The sequence below is a fragment of the Mirounga leonina genome, unplaced genomic scaffold, assembly GCF_011800145.1.
Source record: "Mirounga leonina isolate KUSES-001 unplaced genomic scaffold, KU_Mleo_1.0 Mir_101664, whole genome shotgun sequence".
NCBI lineage: Eukaryota > Metazoa > Chordata > Mammalia > Carnivora > Phocidae > Mirounga > Mirounga leonina.
In genome coordinates this window covers 21,778,464-21,786,247 of record NW_023270175.1, presented here as the reverse complement: position 1 = coordinate 21,786,247, position 7,784 = coordinate 21,778,464, and positions in this window count along the sequence as shown.

Sequence of the window (7,784 nt, the reverse complement as noted above, 5' to 3'; positions counted from 1 at the left end):
CAACAGGTATTACATTATATATACATAACTTACATAAGTTTACTGGTGTCAACATTTTACCTATTCAAGTGAATCCTAGAAAGCTTACCTCCCTTTGCCCCTGTTTACCTTCTTTTGTTTATTATATAATTGCCCTAAATATTTCCTCTACATATTTTGAGAACCACATTAGGCAGTGTTAAATATAATTTGCCCATATACTTTCTCTTTCTATTGTTCTTCCTTCCTTCCTAATATTCCAAAATACCTTTGTTTATCATTTCCATTCCGTTTAAAGAACTTCCATTAGCCATTCTTTAGGGTAGAGGTACTGGTGAAAAATTATCTTGGTTTTCCTTCATTTGAAAGCATCTTGATTTCTCCTTCTTTCCTGAAGGATATTTTTACTGGATATACAATTCTGAGTTGATGGTTCTTTTCTTTCAGCATTTGAAAAGTATTGTGCCACTTTCTTCTGCTCCCCATCATTTCTGATGAGGAATTCCCTAGTATTCTAATTGCTTCCCCCTTTTAATAAGGTATTGTTTATCTCTGGAAGCTTACAAAACTTTTTTTGTGTTTAGTTTTCAGAGTTTAATTATGAAATGTCTTGGCATGGATATTTTTGGGTTTGTCTTGTTTAAAGTTTGTTCTCCTTCATGATCTGTTGGTTTATGTCTTCTGCCAAATTTGGAAATTCTTAGCCATTATATCTTCAAGCTTTTTAGTTTTTATTTTAAACTTTACACTTTTTAAGCCCCATCCTCTTTTTCCACTCCGCTGACTGGCAATGCTAGTTCTTTTCTTATAGTCCCACATGTTCCTGAAGCTCTGTTAATTTTTTTTTAGCTCCATTTTCTCTGTTGTTCAAATTAGGTAATTTTTATTGTTCTGTCTTTAAGTTCACTGATTCCTACATCCTGTCCATTCTTCTGCTAGACCATCTATTTAGTCTTTTATTACAGTTATTATATTTTTCAGTCCTAATATTTCCATTCAGTTCTTTTTTATACCTTCAATTTCTTTGCTGAGAGTTTTTATTTCTTTGTTAAGACTGCACTAATTTTTTCATTGGTTTCAAGGGTGTTCGTAATTTTCTGTTGAAGCATTATTATAATGAGTGCTTTTAAATCTTTGTAAGATAATTCTTAGATTTCTGTCATCTTAAGGTTGGCATCTACTGGTTTTTTTTTTCATTCAAGTTGAGATATTTCTGGTCCTTGGTATGATTTTTAATTAAAACCTAAATATTCTGGTTATTATGTTATGATACTCTGGATTTTATTTAAATCTTGTGTTTTAACAGTCTTCCTCTGATATTGCTCTGGTAGGAGAATGGGTTCCTGTCTTGTTACTGCTGGGTAGAGGTGGAAGTTCATGTTTCCACTGGGTCTCTATTGACACAGAACAGGGTGCAGATAAGTCAGTTAAGTTCCTTCTATCACTGGTCATTGGTTGGGTATGGGAGTTTGAGTTCTCTACTAGGCCTCTAATGATATCACACTGACTGTATGAGAGAGGGAATCTCCTTACTGCTCTCCATGTGGCTTCTGTACACACTGTAGATGAAGAGGACATCTCATTACTGCCAAGTAAGGATGAAAATCCTGACTCCCCACTGGCCTTATCTGATACCACCCTGACAAGCATGTCAGGGCACATTTTTATAGCCTGGGGAAGGTGCAAGTCTACACTTTTTATTTGGCCTTTGCTGCCAGGAATGGGGATGGGGCTAATGATTTTCTGCAGTGTGTGGCCAGAGTAGAGCACTTATTGTCTAAGTTTCTGTTTTTTTAGGCTACACCTTTTCTGTTCCTTTAGCTAAGGAGAGTAGGCTTTTCTTATTGCTTTCTTTTCTTTTCTTTTTTTTTTTTGTCAGTTTCCACTGGTGTTTCCAGATTTCCAGGTTCTCTATTACCTAGTCAGTGAATATGAAGAATAAAGAATACCTATGGAACTCTCTGCCTTGCCATTCCTTCAGTCCTGAGGTCCTGAGACTGTTGTTTTCTCTCCATCTTTCAGTATTTTTTTAAATTTTATTTTATTATGTTATGTTAGTCACCATACAATACATCATTAGTTTTTGATGTAGTGATCCACGATTCATTGTTTTTGCAATACGTGCCCTCCTTAATACCCATCACCGGGCTAACCCATCCCCCCACCCCGCTCCCCTCTAAAACCCTCAGTTTGTTTCTCAGAGTCCATAGTCTTATGGTGTGTGTGTGTGTCTATGTGTGTGTGTGTGTGTGTGTATTGTACTTAGCAGGATAAATTGTGAAAATTAAATCTATTTTTCCAGAAGCAGAAATTCATAATGTTTGAATAGTTAATTTATTTGTCCTTTTTTTTTTATAGCTTTTGAGTTTGTGTCATACTTAGAAAAGTTTTCTCTACTCTGAAATTAAAGCCAAGATCTCCCATATTTTCTTCTAGTACTTTGTTTTCATTTTTTAACTTGCATCTTTGACTATCTGAAATTTATTTTGGTGTATGGAGTGAGATTAGAAACCAACTTTATTTTTCCAAATGGAAAATCCATTTGTCTCAGCATCATTTATTAATTAAATCATGTTTTCTTTTTCCTACTGATTTGAAGTGCCGTCTTTTCCATATACCAATTCCAATATGATTTGAGTTTCTTCTTGGCTATTTATTTTGTTTCATTTATCTCATTAACAATTGCTACATGTTTTAATTGCTTTACCTTTACTTTATAATACATAAAATGTTGTATTCTGGCTCCATTTCATTTTTATTCTTTTTCAGAAAAACCTAGGTCATTCTTCAATTACTTTTTCCAGAAAAACTTTATTTATTTTAAAGATTTTATTTATTTATTTGACAGACAGAGACACAGCAAGAGAGGGAACACAAGCAAGGGGAGTGGGAGAAAGAGAATCAGGCTTCCTGTAGAGCAGGGAGTTCAATGTGGGACTCGATCCCAGGACCCTGGGATCATGACCTGAGTCAAAGGCAGATGCTTAATGACTGAGCCACCCAGGCGCCCCTCCAGAGAAACTTTAAAACAAACTTGATTAACTTAAAATTCCTATAATGGTGGATATATGTCATTATACATTTGTCAAAACCCAGAGAGAATGCAAGCTGGTGCAGCCACTCTGGAAAACAGTATGGAGGTTCCTCAAAAAGTTGAAAATAGAGCTACCCTATGATCCAGCAATTGCACTACTGGGTATTTACCCCAAAGATACAAAAGTAGGGATCCGAAGGGGTATGTGCACCCCGATGTTTATAGCAGCAATGTCCACAATAGCCAAACTGTGGAAAGAGCCAAGATGTCCATCGACAGATGAATGGATAAAGAAGAAGTGGTATATATATACAATGGAATATTATGCAGCCATCAAAAGGAATGAGATCTTGCCATTTGCAACGACGTGGATGGAACTGGAGGGTATTATGTTGAGTGAAATAAGTCAAACAGAGAAAGACATGTATCATATGATCTCACTGATATGAGGAATTCTTAATTGCAGGAAACAAACTGAGGGTTGCTGGAGTGGGGGGTGGGGTGGGAGGGATGGGGTGACTGGGTGATAGACACTGGGGAGGGTATGTGCTCTGGTAAGCGCTGTGAATTGTGCAAGACTGTTGAATCTCAGATCTGTACCTCTGAAACAAATAATGCAATATATGTTAAGGAAAAAAAAAAGAAGAAGAAGAAGGTAGCGGGAGGGGAAGAATGAAGCGGGAGAAATCGGAGGGGTAGACGAACCATGAGAGACGATGGACTCTGAAAAACAAACTGAGGGTTCTAGAGGGGAGGGGGGTGGGAGGATGGGTTAGCCTGGTGGTGGGTATTGAGGAGGGCACATTCTGCACGGAGCACTAGGTGTTATGCACAAACAATGAATCATGGAACACTTCATCTAAAACTAATGATGTAATGTATGGGGATTAACATAAGAATTTAAAAAAAATTAAAACAAAAACAAAAACAGCAAAAAAAAACAAACCCAGAGAAAGTACAACACCAAGAGTGAACCCAAGAGTAAACTATGGACTTTGGATGATTATGATGTGTCAATGTAGGTTCATTCCTGGTAACAAAAAAATTCTGGTGAGTGGTGTTGATAAAGGACAAGGCCATGCATGTGTGGGGGCAAGTGTTATATGGGAAATCTCTGTAGCTCCCTCTCAATATTGCTGTAAAACTAAGACTACTCCAAAAGAAAAAAAAGTTGAAAAAATTCTTGTTACTGTTTCAATAGAATCATGTTAATATTATAGATGAATTTAAGGAGAAAAATATGTTATCTCGTTCATTTAAATCTAGTTTTATGACCCAACACGATGTTTTATTATTTTTTTAAAGATTTTATTTATTTAAGAATGAGAGAGCACAAGCTGGGGGATCAGCAGAGGGAGAGGGAGAAGCAGGCTCCCCGCTAAGTGGGGAGCCTGATGTGGGGCTTGATCCCAGGACCCAGGGATCATGACCTGAGCTGAAGGCAGAAGCTTAACTGGCTGAGCCACCCAGGCACCCCTCAACACAGTGTTTTAAATTTTCTTTATATACTCCCTATACATTTCTAGTTAAGTCTATTCCTTGAGTCTATTTTTGTTTGTTTGCTCTTATAGCTGCAATTGTAAATGTTGTCCCTCATGACATTTAAAAAATGTGTTTTATATATGAAACTTGCATTTTTTAATTTTTATTTTTGTGTCATCCATCTTATTGATTTCTGCTATATTTTAAAGAATAAAATATGTTTATTCTTAGGTAAATAAACTATAAGTTTGGTTTAATTTTGGATGATATTATAAATCTTAATACAGAATAGTTTATTGTACTTTTTCTTCTATAAAAAAGGTGATTTCACAAAATTTATAGTTCTTATTCTTTTCTATGTTACAGTATATTTATTTTAATAATCTTCTTAGGTTTAAATTAGAAAGTTGTGTGGTAGGTTTATTTTTTCACAATTCATTTAAAAATACTTCAACCTTACTAAAAAGTTGAAAGAACAAAGAACTCCTGTATCCCCTTCACCCATATTACCCAATTGTTATCATTTTAGCATATTTACTCCATTTCTCTCTCTCTCTCTGTGGACACACACACATGCACACACAACACACACAATCATTAATCTTTTTATGAGCCAATTGATTTGATAGCATGGTTCAGACTTTGTGCCCAATCATCCCTAAATACTCCTGTGTGTACTTCCTGAAACCAAGGATGTTCTTTTTCATAGCCACAAATAGAACCATCCAAATCAGCAAATCAACACTGATACACCACTACCATACAACTCACAGATGCTATTAAAAATTGTCCAAGTGTCCAACAATGTCTCTTTTAATTTTCTGGTTGAGGATCACATGTTACATTTAGTCTTCATTTATTTTTATTTTCCCTCAGCCTAGAACATTTTCTCAATCTTTTCCCATTTTTTATGACCTTGACAGTTTAAGAAGTGCATATTTTCCATTTTGTATAATGTTCCTCAACCTGGTCTATTTGGTAATTACTCCTGTCCAAACTCAAGCCATGCAATCTTGAGAGGAAAACCACCAAAATGATGTTGTGCTTTAAGCAGAGCATCAGGAAACATATGATGGCAATCCTATTCTACCAGTGGTGTTGGTAATCTTCATTACTTATGTGAGGTGGGGTCTGCCAGGTTTCTCCAACACAGAGTCATCATTTTTCCCTTTATAATCATTAAATATTTTGTGAGGAGATACTCTGGGACAATTTCACTGCCCTGCTCTTCAACTGAACACCTACTCACTTGCCTTAATGATTCCTGCTTAAATCAAATGATGATTTTCCCTTTACATCATTCATTCTACATTCATTAGTTTATTCTACTCTAAGGAAGAACTTTCGCTTCTCCTCCATTTAATTTTTTACTAATTCATTTATTTTTGCATCAGTATGGACTTACAGATAGATTCCTATATTCTTCAATTGGTTGTAATCCTTTACTATCCTTATTTATTTTGATACTCAAATTATCCTATATTTGTCCAGAGGGAGCCCTTTCAGGCTTGCTCCAGTGTCCTTTTGACATATCCCCTTCATTCTTTGATCACCTCCTTGCTTGTCAAACACAATTAGATGTTCCAGGATAATCTCTTACTTTTTCTGCTTCAGTCATAGAATTAGGCATTTTTCCAAGGAGCCCTGATTCTTTTTATCAGAGGATGATATTTAGAAACCAAGATCTGTGCACTCAGTGCCCTCTAGCAGACAGAACTAGGAAATATTTGTTTGTATGTGTGTGTGCGCACACAACCCACTCACACTCCACATGCATCTATATATATTTTTCTTTCTATGTGTGCATGTGATGAATACACAACATCTCCAATTTAAATCCAACTTCCCAGAATTCTTTCTAGCCTTCCCCCTTTCCATATTTGTAAATCTCTTCTCTGGCAGTAAAAAATAAATAAATAAATAAAACAAAACACCTAGCTCCCATTATTTTCCATATATTTTCTGATATGTTCAATATTCTTGTATATAATCAATCTCCTCACTATTCTGGAGACCTCTGTAGCCAATGGCCCCATTGCCATTTCCTCAGCCCACTGACTCCTCAGAGCTTAGAGGTCATCCCTTTTGTCTTAGCAACAAGAAATAGTTGAATAAAGTGAAAATCAACGACTTTTTGTGGACTCATCAGAAAACTGACATTTCTGGACAAACTATCACCCCCGAATCTGAATAAGCAGGTGAATTGAAGAGTCAAAGCCCAGATCTCACTTACCTGGAACAGAAGTTGCTGGAGCCATAAAGTGGTAGGAACACTTAAATGGTAATTTTGACAAATTGCTTGAGGCTATGTATGGACTAGTGTGAGAGTAAGAAACTCTTGGGGGGCACACTTTTATGGATTTTACTTCCAGGAACCTTAGTTCTTCTGGTGAAGAACTAAGAGAGATCTCTTTGTGGCTCTGACTGAGAAGAACACTAAGCCTTATGAAATATGTCCTGAGTATTCTCTGTAACAAATGCTTACTATGGAGGGCATGCAACATTACCAGAGCCTTATACCAGTTGGGTGAAGGGCAGTCTTGTCACTCCAGTCCCCTCTAGCCTTCCTGTCTCACCAAAAAGAGGGGATCTATACCATTGAAGAAACACTTGTGAATGTTACAACCTGGAGAATGTACCCACTAGAAGACTAAAATTTAATAGTAAGATAATACAACACTATCACTCCTCTACACCTTACCACCACACCAACAAGGCACCAGTATGATAACAGTGGGTTACATCTAAAAAAGCTGCAAAACAGACTCTGTCTGAAGAACAGTACTTAAGGAAACCCAAAATCAAGAGAGGAGACAAAAACAAGGATGCCAGAGGAAGTTGAGGCCTCTGGCACCTACACCTACAGCAAACAAAAAATTCAGCCCAACTCCTAGCTGGATTGACATAAATCATCTCACTAGTCTCATACCTCAATTCCTACTACCTGCTACAACATGTCTGACTTTCAACAAAAAATTGCATGGCATGCTGAAACACAAGGAAATACACAGTCCAAAGAGACAAATCAAGCATTAGAACCAGACTCAGATATGGTACGTATTTGGAATTACCAAGCAGGGAATTCATTTTTTTATAATTATTTTAGTTTCAAGTTCTTATTTGAATTCCAGTCAGTTAATATATAGTGCAACATTAGTTTCAGGAGCAGAATTTAGTGACTCATCACTTACATACAGCACCCAGTGCTCATCACAACCAGTGCCCTCCTTAATACCCATTACCCTTTTAACCCATCCCCCCACCCACCTTCCTCCAACAACCCTATTTG